The 17,545-nt window shown below is 39.0% G+C and overlaps 1 long non-coding RNA gene and 1 other non-coding gene across 2 annotated transcripts; one reads left to right on the top strand and one right to left on the bottom strand.

Annotated features, from left to right (window-relative positions):
• The first annotated feature begins 2,817 nt into the window (after positions 1-2,817).
• Positions 2,818-5,005, top strand: LOC141591120 (uncharacterized). The gene is made up of 3 exons (XR_012520670.1): positions 2,818-2,947; positions 3,046-3,154; positions 4,878-5,005. It is a non-coding gene; the product is annotated as an uncharacterized LOC141591120 (long non-coding RNA).
• An 11,885-nt stretch (positions 5,006-16,890) lies between these two features.
• Positions 16,891-16,997, bottom strand: LOC141593722 (small nucleolar RNA R71). The gene has a single exon (XR_012521791.1). It is a non-coding gene; the product is annotated as a small nucleolar RNA R71 (small nucleolar RNA).
• Positions 16,998-17,545: the final 548 nt, after the last annotated feature.

The raw sequence follows: 17,545 nt of genomic DNA, 5'->3' as shown, positions 1-17,545 counted from the left end.
TTCTTATACATTTTGTTTGGATTGGTATCCCTCTCGCAAATCGGGATTTGATTGCTTGGTGTGTAACCCACCCTCTTAAGCCAAAACTCGTGTCAGCATAATGCATAATATAATGAACTATGAGTGCTTATGTGCTACTTGATCATAAGTCCTTCCGTGTCATTTTCAAACTTTCAAAATCACCTTTTTGCGCCGTTATAATGGCCGTTTCAAACCTCGGTCTTTCGCCGACCGTTGCACGCCTTTCTAGGCCGTCGTAATGACGATTTTCAACCCGGATTTTATAACCATTTCAAACTCGGTTTTTATAACCATTTCAAACACGCCTTTCTAGGCCTTCGTAATGACGATTTTCAAACCCGGTTTTTATAACCATTTAAACACGCTTTTCTAGGCCGTCGCAATGACGACTTTCAAACTCGGCTTTTTATAACCATTTCAAATCACCTTTTCACGCCGTTATAATCGCCGCGTCTAGACACGGATTTTAACCCGTTTCAGGTCGACAATGGCTCTTTCAAAACCCGAGAAAAGCACACACCCTTTTCTTGAGACACTTTCGAGATCCCGAGGACCATACACCGTCCCTGAGACCTCTTCAAACATTTCAAACTCGATTTTCAAAACATACAATTTTGAATTTCAAAAACCGTCTTGGGAAACAATACACCGTTTTCCGAGCCAATTCAAACTCAAACCGTCTTTTGCAATTAAACTTAAGACAACCCTTTCAACAGATCGACTTGCGGAGATCTCTATCTTCGGAAGACGTCCAAAAAGCAACGAATGAATCTTTTTGAAAATTTCTATTTTCGAAAACTTCAGTCCACCATTCCAATTCCGCCTCGTGTCTATCGAGTGGAAGCAAACGTACTTATGGGTCTTTACTTATGAGTCGTCTCACCACGAGACTCGTCCAATGGCGTCACGCCGCTTCATTGGACCCACGTGTCAAAAGTTCGGTCAACACCGTCACGTCATAAATTGAGTCAGCACCGAGGAAGCACACACGGTCACCCTCGTCTTGTTGAGTCTGATCTTTGTCTCGTCTTTCGTGTTGTCTGCGTTCAGTCTTTGAACCTTGTCGGATTGAGTTGTAATGTGAGCCGTTTTTCTACCTCGGAGCCATGGCCCCGTCTTCAACTTCGTCTATCAACAACAACAACAATGATAAAAACAGAGATGTCACGACTGATCAGCTAGCCAGCCTGCTCACCGCTCTTAAGGTCATCCTGGATCGCGTCGAGACCCGTATCGACACCCTGGAAAACAAGGAAGCTGGAGAACATAATACTCCACCTCTGACAGAAACTGAGAAGAGGCTAAAGCTCTTGGAAGAACAGCTCCTAGCCCGGGGTAACAATATCCATCTTGAGAATAACCGAAGGTTCGAACCTGTTGGGGATCAATTACCTGACAACTTTACCCTAACTGATGTACCGAAGTTCAAAGGAGTGGAGGACCCGCTCAATCATATCCGTGCCTTCAAAGACTACTTGGCCATTAAAGGGGTCAAACAGGAACTTTTCACCCGAATCTTTCCGTCCTCTTTGGAACTGATCCCTCGCCAGTGGTACTACTCCCTTGATCCGAAAAACCTTACTACTTGGGATGAGGTCGCAGTTGAATTCGCCAAACAATACGCCGACAATGTTGAAATCCAAGCCAATACCCGTACTCTCGAGGTTCTAACCCAGAACGATAAGGAGGGGTTCACCGAGTTTTTAACCCGTTGAAGGAGGGTGTGTACTCAATTGGTCAGTAAGGCGAGTGAATCAACTTTGGTAGAAAAGTTCGTCAACAATCTCCGCCCAGTGTATGCCAACTTACTGAGGTATCAGAATATTAAGACCTTCCAGGATCTGAAAATTCTGGGGATACACATTGAAGATGACTTCCGAAAGGGTGTCTTGGCCAAGACTACTGGCAGAGGCTACCAAGGATCCACTTCAACCGGATCCCGCCCCTGCGGCCAAATGAACAAAATTGATGAAGTCAACCTCGTTGAACCATCTGCTAAGAAAGCTGAGCGCCCCCAGAGAGTGTTCACTAGTATAGGGTCGACTTACGCAAGTGTTTTGAAGAGGCTCATGGACCAGGGAAAGTTACAACCAATCGGACCCACCCCGGATCCGACCGATGCTAAGAAATCCCGCGTCTGGAACCCCAATGCCTACTGTCAGTACCATCAAGGGAAAGGGCATGATACAGAAAGCTACTTCAAACTCAAACACATCATCCAAGACATGATTGAGAAAGGGGATTTGCCTTTACCCCCACCGACTAAGCCAAACACCAAAACAAATCCCCTAGGGATCCACGCCATCTCTGTAACGCCCCGTAAATTTCGGACCGTTAATATATTTCGAAAATAATTAATTAATCAAGTAAAATTTGACAATAATGTATTTAAAGTAAAAATAATTCAAAGAAATATAATTTTATTATATTTTGAAGAAAAGTATTTATTTTGATAGTTTTGAAATGTTTAAAAATAGTTTTAACCGTGTAAAATCTTTTATTTCGAAATAAGGGCGTATCGGGGGGAAAATGACAATTCGTTTGAACGTTGGGTAAACGAATTTGGAAATGGGTCGTATGAATACTCAATTTTATTGTAATCTCGTGTTTAAAGACTTTGGACTTGACGGAATTTGTGTTTGACTTACGGATTTAATTATTATTGAAACGAGTCAAAAACCGACTCGTAAAAATCCCAACTAAAAATCCCGCACTCCCTCCTTTCCTCTTCCCTTTCTCGCGGACCAGCCACCTCCCTTTCTTATTTTTCTGATTTTTCTCTATCACATTCTTCCATCTTCTAAAAAGAGACCAAAAACACCATTAACATAATTTCAAGCTCAAAATCGACGTAATTTCTTCGTTACTAGTCCGTTTTTCGCATAATTTACCTTTCCGGAATCCCCTCGACGCGATCTACAATTTGGTACAATTTAATTTCAGTTTTATTAAAGTTGTTTTAAGACCAATTTTCGGTATATTCGGTATTTTTGCTTAATTATTGTGTTTTATTTGTTTAATTAGGTGAAGGATTGGAAGACGAGTTCGGGGACTCGTATATTGTAGAGGATAGCGGCTAGTGTCGTTAGGGTTTGGGTTTTCAAGGTGTTAATTGCTCTTTTTCTAGCTTAAGGTAACATATTTCGAGTTACTCGACGAATTATCGTCACATGTTTTTGATTTTTGTATGTTTGGTGAATTTTTGTTTGAGAATTAGTTTTCACATGTTTAGAATGGTTGCATGCATGTCAATTGTTAGCTTAAATTGTGCCTTTTGTTAGTTTAAATTATCAAAGTTGAATTGGGGACGATTAATTAATTTTCAGACGGTCTTTTACTAAACAAAAATGGAAAAATAAGGTGGTGTAGGGGGACGGGCAGCAGGCCCGTGGCAGGCCCACGGCTAGCCCACGGCTGCCCGGGTTGGTCCGTGCTTGTTTTGCGATTTTTCGTACAATATTGGTCATTTCGGGTTAATTAAGGTTAGAATAGTATAAGTAACAAATGGGTAGTATTTTGATAGTAACAAAAATTATGTTATTGGTAAAATTGTGCTTATATTAATAGTTATCACATGTTAGGGTAGTTTACAAAAGGAAATTGTAATTAATAGGCTCAAAATGAATTTTATAGCTATAATTGTAATGTTTTGTTGATTGTCTGAAAACCGAGCCTTAGTCCCTTTGATCGATGCGATGTCGATTAATTGAGTGATTGGTCACCGCAATTTGACCCGCACTGCAGCAGGTGGGGTTGCGGGTAAAAATTCGGTTGAATGATTTAGATAATCGGCCTTTTTCTTGTTTTAGGCCATTTATCAAGCTTTTGTTCACAGGTATAGCTTATTGAATTTAATAGTGACTTGTATTGTAGAAATGGCCCTAGTTTCCCCTGAAGCCTTTAATATGGTTACTATTGTTAGAATTAGAAATTAGTATTGAATACTTATTGAGGATTCTTTGGGATTGTATCTTTGTAAATAGACATTATAAGCCTTTCACATGATAGAATGCTAGAATTTATATTGATAAGTAGGACTTTTTGCCCTCTTAAGGTTAAGTGGGTGTCTTACTTGACTTGTGTGGTGAGTCATGTGTGGTGTGGGCTAAAATATTCAAGTCCGGGACTAGTGGGACTAGGTCCTAGGTGAGTATTTCGGCCTCCATCATAGATAGGTCTTTATAGTCTTTGACGAGTATATGTTCACTGCTTGATAGCCTTTGTGTTCCTGACTAGTGGATGTTTATCCAAGTTGGGGCATGACCTCAGGTACTTATTTTGATAGTATGGGGTCAGCTTAAGTACTAGCCAACCCTTCGGTGGTGTCCTTAGGGTACTCACTTCACTTTGTTTTAAAAAAAGTTGTGGGTCTTGGGTGCGGTGGTGTGTATCCGCATGTCTAGGTCTGCGCAGATTTTAGGCTAGGGTTGTGTTGTCTCTTGGCCATGTTTTCTTAATAGTAACCGCTGAGCCAAGATACCGGTTCGATTACCTTCCCTACCTCGTGGTATAGACTCGAGTTACAAAGTGACTATTGACGGTACTAAGAACTTATGCCTGTCTTTGATATATTGCCCTTTCTTGTTTGATGATTCTATGAATCATAGAAGGTGAGATGCAAGCTTCTGCTATGGTTGATAGAGTTTGGTTTACAATTTGTTAAATGTTTCACATGTTAGTTTAGTTGGTCGGTTTAGGGCTCATATGTTAGAATAATTGATAATTGAATTCTTTATCATCTTGTTTACATGTTTTATTACATGTTACATAAATTTTGACGATTCGTGGCTGGGAGGACTCGAAGTTACTCCCCACTGAATTGTGGCTTTCGTGTTTGTATAAAATGCGATTGACAGGTTGTTGATGCTTTGTTGGGGGTCACAGACGAGCTAGTGAGCAAGGAACCTTGGACCTAGTTTTGGCTATTCTATTAGTAACCCTTTTATCCTTTGGTTTGTATATTATTTGAAGGGACATATGTCTCCCTTTTTTATTTTTGGGTTTGTATCATTCTACTTTCTATTTAGCTATGGCATGTAAATTAGTTTATCAGTTGTTGCAGGGTTTTTGACACTCTTCTTGAGTTGGAATTGGTTGTGAATGGTTTAGTTAGAAAAATTTTTGAAATTGCAGGTTTTTGGACTAGTTGAACCATTTACAAACATATCCTACCAGTTTTTCTGTAGAATTTAAGTATATAATTAAGGCTAGATTTAAGGGTGTCACAGTTGGTATCAGAGCCTATTGCTCTCGACGCACGTTTGTGCACCCCACTTAGAAATCACTTGACCTTTAAATAATAAACTTGAGAGAAGGGTAGGATGGGTAGAATTAGGATTTTATGTGGTAGTCTGTTTGTGATTGCTAATTGATAGGTACTAATTAAATTTTTCCCTTTTGAAAGATGGCTCCGCCAAGAAGAGACATTGATGATGCTATTTTATTAGTTCTTACTCAAATTCTCCAAAATCAACAAAATCAAAGAAAATCAACAAGCTCCTCTTCCTCCGCTTTCTTGAGGGTACTCCGCACCTATACCGGGTGGCTAATCACCGACCGAATCAACACTCCCACTTATGGTGGAGAGATTGATCCAAATTGCTCTTCTGAGTGGTTTAGGGAGTTGGAGAAAAGCTTTACTCTATATGATGTCAAGGAGGAACATAAAGTGAAGCTAGCCTCTCATTTCCTTGTACGAGAAGCAGACCGGTGGTGGTTTATGACTGGGCCTACCATTTCAGCTGAACCAGGATTTGATTGGGTACGTTTCAAGGAGTTAGTGGAAGCCCGTTTCTATCCTCAAGAGCTGAAGCAGCAAAAGTTGAAGGGATTCATGGAGTTGAAGCAAGGAAGCCTTCCAGTTCAGACCTTCACTGATAAATTCAATGAGTTGGCTCATTATGCCACTAGATTAGTGAAGGATGACAATGAAAAAGCCTTCTTCTATCTTGAAAAGCTCTCCCCTAAGATCAAAAGCATGGTCCGTCGGGATTCCACTAGCTTTGTTTCAATTTATAATGATGCTTTGTGGGCCGAGAATTCATTGAAAGAAATTGAAAATGAAGCTCGTGCAACTAGTTCTAGTCTTGGCAAGAGGCCTTTATATCCCTCTTCTAGGCCCTTTACTCCTTCACCCAGTTCATTTCATCTCCTCTCGACCCAAATAAGAGGAGATTTGTTTCTAATGTGCAAGTTAACTGGGGTGGTCAATCTTCACCGTTAATGATAATAAAGGTACTAGAGACCGATCGTGCTATAATCGCAAGAAACCAAAGACACCCCCGGTAAATGCTTCATTGATCCTATTGTATGCTTTTCTTGTAACAAACCGGGCCACAAAGCCAATGTTTGCCCTGGAAAGGAAGGTGACACTCCTCTGCTCCTATCACCCCAGTGAGGCCTGTGAGGCCGAAGGGTCGGATCTTTGTTATGAGCCGAGTGAAGCCGAGGCACATCCCGATATCATTACCGGTACATTTTCTATTTTTGATGCTCCTTGTTTGGTACTATTTGATACGGGTGCCTCTTTATCTTTTATTTCAATAAAACTTTCCAATAAATTATCACTTGAATCATCACAAGAAGAAAGCACATCTATATCCTTACCCTCTCGTGATATCTTTTCCTGTTCTAAAATCTATCCTAAGTCCCTATTTCTATTATGGGATCAATATTTCCAAAGAAATCTTTTCCAATTTCCGCTTGAAGAATTTGATGTCATTTTGGGCATGGATTGGTTACATACTTATCATGCTCGATTTGAATGTAGAGACCGAAAATAATTCTTACAAGCCCTTTTCAGTCACCGTGTGTCTTATCAAATGGTTAAAAGACAAACCGGTACTAAACTAATTTCTGCTATGAAGTTTATCAATGCAATGAAAAAGGGTCATCAAGCCTTTTTGTGTATGGTGACTTCTTCGATTCTTCTTCTCTCGCCTCCTAAAGAGAACATTCCAAAGAGTATGTGAATTTCCGATGTTTTTCCCGATGAGCTACCGGAATTCCTCCCGAAAGGGAAGTTGAATTTGCTATTGATCTTATTCCTGGTACCGCCCCTATTGCAAAAGCTCCTTATAGGTCGGCACCGTCTGAATGAAAGAGTCAAGACTCACTGGATGATTTGATTGCCAAAGGTTTTATTCAACCTAGCTTTTCACCTTGGGGTGCTCCTGTTCTCTTTGTAAGAAAGAAGGATGGATCTATGCGATTATGCATAGATTATCGTGAACTTAACCGAGTTACTATCAAGAATAAATATCCTCTTCCTAGAATTGATGATCTTTTCGATCAGCTCCGTGGTGCTTCTACTTTTTCCAAAATTGATCTTCGTTCGGGCTATCATCAAATTCCAGTCCGAGAAGCTGACATTCCTAAAACTGCTTTCGGTACGAGATATGGTCATTTCGAGTTTACGGTGATGCCATTCGGTTTGACCAATGCTCCACCGTATTCATGGATCGATGAACCGTACTTTCGTGAGAACACCTCGACAAGTGTGTTGTAGTGTTCATTGATGACATCTTGATCTATTCTAAATCTGAAGAAGAACATGTCCAACACCTTCGTGCTATTTTGGAGATTTTGCGCCGTGAAAAATGGTATGCTAAATTCTCTAAATGTGAATTTTGGTTACCTAAAGTGACCTTCCTTGGGCATGTCATTTCAAAAGAGGGTGTTATGGTAGATCCTTCCAAAATTGAAGCCGTTGTTGATTGGAAAAGTCCAACCAATGTATCCAAATCCGTAGTTTTCTTGGCTTGGCGGGTTACTATCGACGATTTGTGAAGGATTTTTCAAAGATTGCTAGGCCGATGACTCACCAAGTTGAAGAAAGAGTCTAAGTTTGTGTGGTCTGAAGAGTGTGAAAATGCCTTCCAGGAATTGAAAAAGAGGTTGACTACCGCTCCGGTGTTGACCTTACCTGAAGAAGGAGTGGACTTTGATGTTTACTGTGATGCTTCTAAGCATGGTTTAGGTTGTGTCTTGATGCAAAAAGGGAAAGTCATTGCTTATGCCTCTCGACAGCTTAGAGTTCATGAAGTTAACTACCCGACTCATGATCTTGAATTAGCTGCGGTAGTACATGCTTTGAAGATTTGGAGACACTACCTCATTGGAGTCCATTGCAACATCTACACCGACCACAAGAGCCTGAAATATCTCTTTACCCAAAAAGAGCTGAACATGAGACAAAGGAGATGGTTAGAATTGGTGAATGACTATGATGCCAATCTAATTTATCATGAAGGAAAAGCTAATGTGGTGGCTGATGCTCTTAGCAGAAAATCCTGTCATTCTTTGAATTATTTTCGGGACTTACCTCCTGAACTTGCTTTAGAACTTCAAAAATTGGGAGTAAGCCTTGTAAAAAGGGGCTCTCATCATCTTGATGCCATGTCAGCTGAACCTGACTTCCACCGTGAGATCCGTACTTGCCTCCCTAATGATCCTACCTTCATATCCATTCGAGCTAAAATTCAACTTGGGCAAGCTAAGGATTGTAAGATTGATGATGATGGGTATCTCCGTTATCATGGTAGAATCTATGTTCCGAGTGCAAATTGATTTGAGAAAAGAGTTCTTGATGAAGCACACCTTTCTCCTTACTCCATTCATCCGGGAGGTACCAAAATGTACAAAGATTTGAGATTGCAATTCTGGTGGCCTAGGATGAAGATTGAAGTTTTGGAGTATGTCAGTAAATGCCTCACCTGCCAGAAAGTAAAGATAGAACATCAAAAGCCCGGGGGTTTACTTCAACCCTTGGATGTTCCTCTTTGGAAATGGGAGTCTATTTCCATGGATTTCGTGATGGCTTTACCCAGGACTTCAACTGGGAAGAATGCTATTTGGGTGGTTGTGGACCGATTGACTAAATGTGCTCGGTTTATCCCCATCAAAGAAACCTGGAGTTTAGAAGTTCTAGCTGGTGCCTATGTGAATGAAGTAGTGCGCTATCATGGGGTTCCTAAAGATATAGTTTCAGATCGAGATCCTCGATTTTGTTCTCGTTTCGACCGCATTACAGAGGCCTTGGGTAGTAAACTATTAATGAGCACTGCTTTTCATGCCGCCACTGATGGTCAAACTGAGAGGACAATTCAAACTTTAGAGGATCTTCTTCGTGCCTGTGCTTTAGATTTCCAAACTTCTTGGGAGAAATGTTTGCCTCTGGTTGAATTCTCTTACAATAACAGCTATCAAACTTCCATTAAAATGGCACCATATGAAGCTCTGTATGGTAGAAAATGCCGTACTCCTGTCTGTTGGGATCAAACCCAAAATGTTCCAATGTTAGGACCTGATTTGGTGACCGAGTCCATTGAACAAGTTAAGATCATTCGGGAGCGGATGAAAGCCGCTCAGGACCGTCAAAAATCATATGCTGATGTCCGTCGTCGACCACTTTCCTTTGAGGTTGATGATCAAGTATTCCTTAAAGTGTCACCTATGAAAGGGGTGAAACGGTTTGGCGTTAAAGGGAAGCTGAGCCCTAAATATATTGGACCTTTTCAGGTGATTGAAAAGATTGGTCCTGTTGCTTACCGTTTAGAATTGCCCCCAAATCTGAGCAAGGTTCACAATGTCTTCCATGTTTCTCAATTGAGGAAGTATATTAGTGACCCTAGCCATATAATCCAAGAAGAAATTCTTGAATTGGAGCCTAACTTGGTGGTTGAAGAAAGGCCAATTCGGATTCTTGACAAAGCCAACAAGCAACTTAGGAGCAAAGTTGTACCTCTAGTCCGAGTTCTTTGGCGTTGTGGAAATGTCGAAGAAGAGACTTGGGAGACTGAAGCTTCTATGTTAGCTATATATCCTGAATTATTCTCGTAAGGTATTCTTTTTCTTACTCTTTTTCCGAGTTTCTAAGCCTTGTATAATCATATTGGTAAAGATAGTATTCTTACTATAGAATTTTAAACTAAAAGTTTGAAAATGCTTTTATGGTTTTCAATGGTTTTAACATTAGTGAATGTTGAATCTCGTTGTTGGTGACGTCCCAATAATGGGTTTTCTCATTTATTGGTGTAGAAATATTTTTATATCTTGATATGAATATGGATGTTCTTGTTTGATCAACAAGAGTATCACCGTTTCATTGAAAAGATACCTATATTTTCTTATAACTAAAATTTCTCCTTCTAAGTTTCGAGGGCGAAACTTTTTAAAAGGAGGGGTGATTGTAACGCCCCGTAAATTTCGGACCGTTAATATATTTCGAAAATAATTAATTAATCAAGTAAAATTTGACAATAATGTATTTAAAGTAAAAATAATTCAAAGAAATAAAATTTTATTATATTTTGAAGAAAAGTATTTATTTTGATAGTTTTGAAATGTTTAAAAATAGTTTAAACCGTGTAAAATCTTTTATTTCGAAATAAGGGCGTATCGGGGGGAAAATGACAATTCGTTTGAACGTTGGGTAAACGAATTTGGAAATGGGTCGTATGAATACTCAATTTTATTGTAATCTCATGTTTAAAGACTTTGGACTTGACGGAATTTGTGTTTGACTTACGGATTTAATTATTATTGAAACGAGTCAAAAACCGACTCGTAAAAATCCCGACTAAAAATCCCGCACTCCCTCCTTTCCTCTTCCCTTTCCCGCGGACCAGCCACCTCCCTTTCTTATTTTTCTGATTTTTCTCTATCACCTTCTTCCATCTTCTAAAAAAGACCAAAAACACCATTAACATAATTTCAAGCTCAAAATCGACGTAATTTCTTCGTTACTAGTCCGTTTTTCGCATAATTTACCTTTCCGGAATCCCCTCGACGCGATCTACAATTTGGTACAATTTAATTTCAGTTTTATTGAAGTTGTTTTAAGACCAATTTTCGGTATATTCGGTATTTTTGCTTAATTATTGTGTTTTAATTGTTTAATTAGGTGAAGGATTGGAAGACGAGTTCGGGGACTCGTATATTGTAGAGGATAGCGGCTAGTGTCGTTAGGGTTTGGGTTTTCAAGGTGTTAATTGCTCTTTTTCTTGCTTAAGGTAACATATTTCGAGTTACTCGACGAATTATCGTCACATGTTTTTGATTTTTGTATGTTTGGTGAATTTTTGTTTGAGAATTAGTTTTCACATGTTTAGAATGGTTGCATGCATGTCAATTGTTAGCTTAAATTGTGCCTTTTGTTAGTTTAAATTATCAAAGTTGAATTGGGGACGATTAATTAATTTTCAGACGGTCTTTTACTAAACAAAAATGGAAAAATAAGGTGGTGTAGGGGGACGGGCAGCAGGCCCGTGGCAGGCCCATGGCTGCCCGGGTTGGTCCGTGCTTGTTTTGCGATTTTTCGTACAATATTGGTCATTTCGGGTTAATTAAGGTTAGAATAGTATAAGTAACAAATGGGTAGTATTTTGATAGTAACAGAAATTATGTTATTGGTAAAATTGTGCTTATATTAATAGTTATCACATGTTAGGGTAGTTTACAAAAGGAAATTGTAATTAATAGGCTCAAAATGAATTTTATAGCTATAATTGTAATGTTTTGTTGATTGTGCCGAAAATTGAGCCTTAGTCCCTTTGACTGATGCGATGTCAGTTAATTGAGTGATTGGTCAGCCGCAATTTGACCCGTGCACTGTCGCAGGTGGGGTTGCGGGTAAAAATTCGGTTGAATGATTTAGATAATCGGCCTTTTTCTTGTTTTAGGCCATTTATCAAGCTTTTGTTCACGGTATAGCTTATTGAATTTAATAGTGTCTTGTATTGTAGAAATGGCCCTAGTTTCCCTGAAGCCTTTAATATGGTTACTATTGTTAGAATTAGAAATTAGTATTGAATACTTATTGAGGATTCATTTGGGATTGTATCTTTGTAAATAGACATTATAAGCCTTTCACATGATAGAATGCTAGAATTTATAATGATAAGTAGGACTTTTTGCCCTCTTAAGGTTAAGTGGGTGTCTTACTTGACTTGTGTGGTGAGTCATGTGTGGTGTGGGCTAAAATATTCAAGCTGGGACTAGCTGGGACTAGGTCTTAGGTGAGTATTTCGACCTCCATCATAGATAGGTCTTTATAGTCTTTGACGAGTATATGTTCACTGCTTGATAGCCTTTGTGTTCCTGACTAGTGGATGTTTATCCAAGTTGGGGCATGACCTCAGGTACTTATTTTGATAGTATGGGGTCAGCTTAAGTACTAGCCAACCCTTTGGTGGTGTCCTTAGGGTACTCACTTCACTTTGTTTTAAAAAAAGTTGTGGGTCTTGGGTGCGGTGGTGTGTATCCGCATGTCTAGGTCTCAAGCAGATTTTAGGCTAGGGTTGTGTTGTCTCTTGGCCATGTTTTCTTAATAGTAATGTAACCGAGCCAAGATACCGGTTCGATTACCTTCCCTACCTCGTGGTATAGACTCGAGTTACAAAGTGACTATTGACGGTACTAAGAACTTATGCCTGTCTTTGATATATTGCCCTTTCTTGTTTGATGATTCTATGAATCATAGAAGGTGAGATGCAAGCCGGCTATGGTTGATAGAGTTTGGATTACAATTTGTTAAATGTTTCACATGTTAGTTTAGTTTGGTCAGTTTAGGGCTCATATGTTAGAATAATTGATAATTGAATTCTTTATCATCTTGTTTACATGTTTTATTACATGTTACATAAATTTTGACGATTCGTGGCTGGGAGGACTCGAAGTTACTCCCCACTGAATTGTGGCTTTCGTGTTTGTATAAAATGCGATTGACAGGTTGTTGATGCTTTTTTGGGGGTCACAGACGAGCTAGTGAGCAAGGAACCTTGGACCTAGTTTTGGCTATTCTATTAGTAACCCTTTTATCCTTTGGTTTGTATATTATTTGAAGGGACATATGTCTCCCTTTTCTATTTTTGGGTTTGTATCATTCTACTTTCTATTTAGCTATGGCATGTAAATTAGTTTATCAGTTGTTGCAGGGTTTTTGACACTCTTCTTGAGTTGGAATTGGTTGTGAATGGTTTAGTTAGAAATTTTTTTGAAATTGCAGGTTTTTGGACTAGTTGAACCATTTACAAACATATCCTACCAGTTTTTCTGTAGAATTTACGTATATAATTAAGGCTAGATTTAAGGGTGTCACAATCTCCGAGGATGAGCTAACTCTGGACTGCTCACACCTCATCCTGCCAGTTGATAACGAGGTGAACGCCTTGGAAAAAGATCCATGATATGTTCATTTTATATATACTTTTATATCCCCCGAATTCATGCTAGCTTGGGGGGGGGGGGGGGGGGCTAGCAAGTTGAGTAAGTTTTTAATTGCTTTGCATATTAGTTTAGATCTTGCAACCCATTAAACATAACCTCTAGTCCTTCTTATTTTGTGCTTTGAGCCATTTTTTATGGTTTGATTGGGTGATTTGGATAGTTGGCACATTGAGGACAATGTGATTTTTAGCTTGGGGGGGGAGGGGGGGCTTGCTTGTTGCCTACTTTCCTCTTTGCTTATCCTAATAATAGCTTGTTGCTAATGATTTATTCTTTAATGATGGGATATTAGCTACATGGGGATGTCTTGACATAGTAGGTGGGAGATGGAAAATAAACCGAATAGGCTTGATCTTGACTTTTGGCAAGCTACAAAATTGGTAAGGTAGAACCTCCTTTAAGGCCATTTCATCTTTATTTGGTCTCACTTAGGTGAGTGTAGGTATCTCCTTATAATGTGTGTTACATCAAAACGCACAAGTATGGTCTTCATGTCATTTCTTGGTAAGCATGCACTCATTTGTTTTAACATTTTGGAGTCATTCACATGATATTTTAGCCTTTTTGACCCCTTCACAAGATTTATCCTTAGCTACATCATTAAAATTGCCTACCCTTGTTAAGCTAGTTGCTTTATTGGATAGTGTTTGGGTGCTCATTGGGATATTTTTGGTTGTTTGAAATCATGTGAGCTTGGTCTTAAAAAAAAAAAAAAAAATGGGAAAATTGAAAAAATTGGAAAATGAAAGAAAATGAAAAAATGAAGAAAGAAAAAAATGAATGATTGAGAAAAAGCATGGAAATAAAAAAAAAAAAAGAAAAAAAAAAGTATGCATTGAAAAAGAAAGAGAAGAAGAAGAAAAGATATGAGAAATTCTCAAGCATTATTCATCATATTTTTGAGAAATTTCTTACGGTTTGAATTGAAAAAAATTGGGTTAGAATTGAGATTGAGCATCCTTGCATTTTGGTAGTTGTTAGCTTGACTTAGCTCCACATTACCATAACTCTTTTGTTCCCCCTTCTTACCCATGTTTATTTGCCTTCTTCCTACCCATTTGGCTTCTTTATCATGCTTACATGTGATTATGTTTGCTTGCGAGTTTTGACATGTTTACCATATTAGATTGCGGGCACATTGTTATAAGTTGAGGATAGTTGAGTGTTCATTCACAAAAATTGTCCTTTCACATATAAAAGAGTTTGAGTGTCCCGTGAGAGTCCATAAGTCAAAAGATCATGCAAGAGCTTAAAGGTTCATTCAAAGTTTTCTATGTTACGCCGTTTTGTAAATCTCATCCATGTCTTGCTTTATTCCTTACCCATGTTGTTTCGGGTTTTTAAATCATTATGCTTAGCTTGTTTGGATATAGCAATTGATGGGATTTGGTTTCTTGTTTGAGGACAAGCAAGGGTTTAGCTTGGGGGAGTTTGATATGTTCATTTTATATATACTTTTACCCCTCACTTTAGCTCGGTTTCTATTGATTATCATACTTTAATTAGTATATTTTTGAGCTAATTTTGTGTTCTAGGTGTATTGTTGTGTTTGTTATGGTTTTGTAGGAATCTAAGCATTTAGAGGCTTTTTCCTATGATTTTGTACACCAAAGTTCACTAAGCTAAACAAGGCCAAATATTGGACTAAGTGTGTGGAGATTGCTTGGGTTTTGTATGAAGATTAGTGGATTGAAGTGAGGAATTACAAATGAAGCCAAATGCAAAGTCAAAGCCCAAAATAAAGGTCCATATCAAGGTGCAAGCATTGGATGCCAAGAGAGCTTAGGATGCTAGGAATTTAGAGCATTACCGGGTGATTAAGGAACATTAAAAACGAAGCATAGAGATTCCTCACGTAATTAATCAAGAATTAAGGCAATTGACCGAGGAACACACGACCCCGATCGGGGCCGCCTAACCCCGATCGGGGTTGCATGCTCATTGATGGCTTACGTTTTCTCCTCCTCTCCTATAAATAGGAGAGGTACTCCTAGGTTTTAGGCATCTCATTTTTACGTCCAAGTTTACTTTACAATAGCCTTAAGCACTATATTTCTCTCATTTGTTTTCTCATTAGTTTTCAATATTGTTAAGCTTGTAGTTGTTAAACATTTGGTTATTTATATATTCAAGCATTTGGTTTCCGAGTTAGTTCTATCAAGCTCCTACTTTGGTAATCTTTCTCTTATTTACATTTTGTATTTTGTTTATGAGTTTAGTATTAGTCTTTTACATTTCATCATTAGTATACAATTTCCACTTTAGTTATAATTCCTACAATATGCCTTATAATCTAAATATCATTTGCATTTCTTTTACAAATATGAGTAGCTAAATTCTCTAGTCTAAAGGCTAGGGGAGCCATGCAAAATCAAACATATAATATGATTAAATAAAGTTCATAATAATTTTGATCAATTGCTTCCATCACATGTTTGCTTTGTTACGCTTAATCTTTGATTATCGGCCGTAGTCGTAGATTAAAACTTGTTTATTCATTCTAAAGTCGAGAGGCACGGAATTGAATTAGACTAAGCATGTGTGGTAGGACGACCTAGTCATGGACGAGAGTTTTTCTAGGACCCGGTATATGGTTTATACTAACACCGTAAGGTGGGTATCTTTAAGCCTAAGTAATTGACAAGATTATTAGTATCAAGTTTATCATGTTCATATGTTTATCCTTGCTTGAGTGACCCGAACCCTTTAGACTATCTTTTATCATATTATTTACATTGCAATTTTCATTAATCATCAAACCAAACAAACCAAACCCAAATCGTAATCGACCTTGATAAAAATCCACCCATAGCAATTCACGACGTAATTCCCGTTTCCTTGTGTTCGACCCCTATTACTACATTAACTTGTGTCTAGGGAAATTATTTTTGCATAGGTACGCGATAAACCTATCAAATTTTGGCGCCGTTGCCGGGGAAACGGTTTTATTGCTTTTTGAATTGTCGATTTTTATCTTGTTTTCCTTTGTCTAGGAAACACTTGTTCCTTAAGACCGTTACTCATCACTTCTCTAGAAATTGTTGTCTTATGCCCAGGTCCTCTCGTAGTGGAGAATTGCTTTCACCGGATTCCGATCCCGAGAGAACATTTAGGAGAAGACGACGTTTTTGGAGGGAAGTGAAAGAAGCCACTTCTCCCATACAAGTTGAAAGTGCTAGAAAGTCTTACTTAGACGATCTAGAGGTTCTTGAAGAGGAGGAGGTTTCTTGTTCATCAACTCCACCACCACCACCATCTACTACCAAAAACATGGTGATACTTTCCGATCACTCAAAGCCCACCGCGGCCATGCTTCCGGCCGGAATCACAATCACTCAAATCACCGCGCCGGACTTCGAGATCAAACCGGCTTTCATTAGCCTTGTGGAGAGGAAGCAATTTGGAGGAAGTCCTTTGGAGGATCCCAATTTGCATGTGCAAAACTTTTGTGACTATTGCTCCATGATCCGTCAAACGGGCGTCACCCAAGCCCAAATAAGGGAAATACTTTTCCCTTTTTCTTTGAAGGACAAGGCCAAGCTTTGGATCAATAGCCTTGACCGCACCACCTTGGGAATCACCAATTGGGAGACATTGGCTCTTGCTTTTTACCAAAAGTTTTTTCCACCGGAGAAAACTCAAACTTTGAGGAGCCAAATCACCGGATTCCGTCAACAAGCTCTTGAGAGCTTATATGAAGCTTGGGAGAGGTACAAAGAGCTTCAAAGGCAATGCCCACATCATGGGTTAGATGATTGGTTTCTAGCAATAACATTCTACAATGGATGTTGTGCCGAGTCCTAAAGGAATCTTGATTCCGCCAACAATGGGCGGTTTGATCAAATTGACACCGATCTTGCTCATTCCATGATCGAATCTATGGCGATCCATGATGCCCAATATGTCAATTCCCGAGTTGTGCCATCTAAAGGTAAAGAAGAATCCTTTAACAACTCCGTTTTGCTAGCTCAAATTGCTTTGCTCCAACAACAATTGGCGGAGAGGGATGCTAGAGATTCCATTCAACAATTCAATGCCATGTCTTCAACGAGCCAAATCGTTGTGTGTGAAGGTTGCGGAGGTGCGGGCCACTATGCCGCTCATTGACAAGCTCCCATTGAAGAGGTAAATGCTTTTCTAGCTTTAAGACAAAATGCTTATCCACCGGGTACATTCTCAAACACGTATAATCCAAACTCAAAATTTCACCCGAATATGTCTTATAGAAGCAACAATGTGCTAAATCCTCAACCACAACCCTGTTGGGGCTGGTGTCCTCTACAGTTAGTGCAATAAC

The sequence above is a fragment of the Silene latifolia genome, chromosome 7, assembly GCF_048544455.1.
Source record: "Silene latifolia isolate original U9 population chromosome 7, ASM4854445v1, whole genome shotgun sequence".
In the NCBI taxonomy this organism is placed as follows: domain Eukaryota; kingdom Viridiplantae; phylum Streptophyta; class Magnoliopsida; order Caryophyllales; family Caryophyllaceae; genus Silene; species Silene latifolia.
Note: the sequence above shows the minus strand (reverse complement) of the source record. Positions and strands in the feature narration are given on the sequence as shown.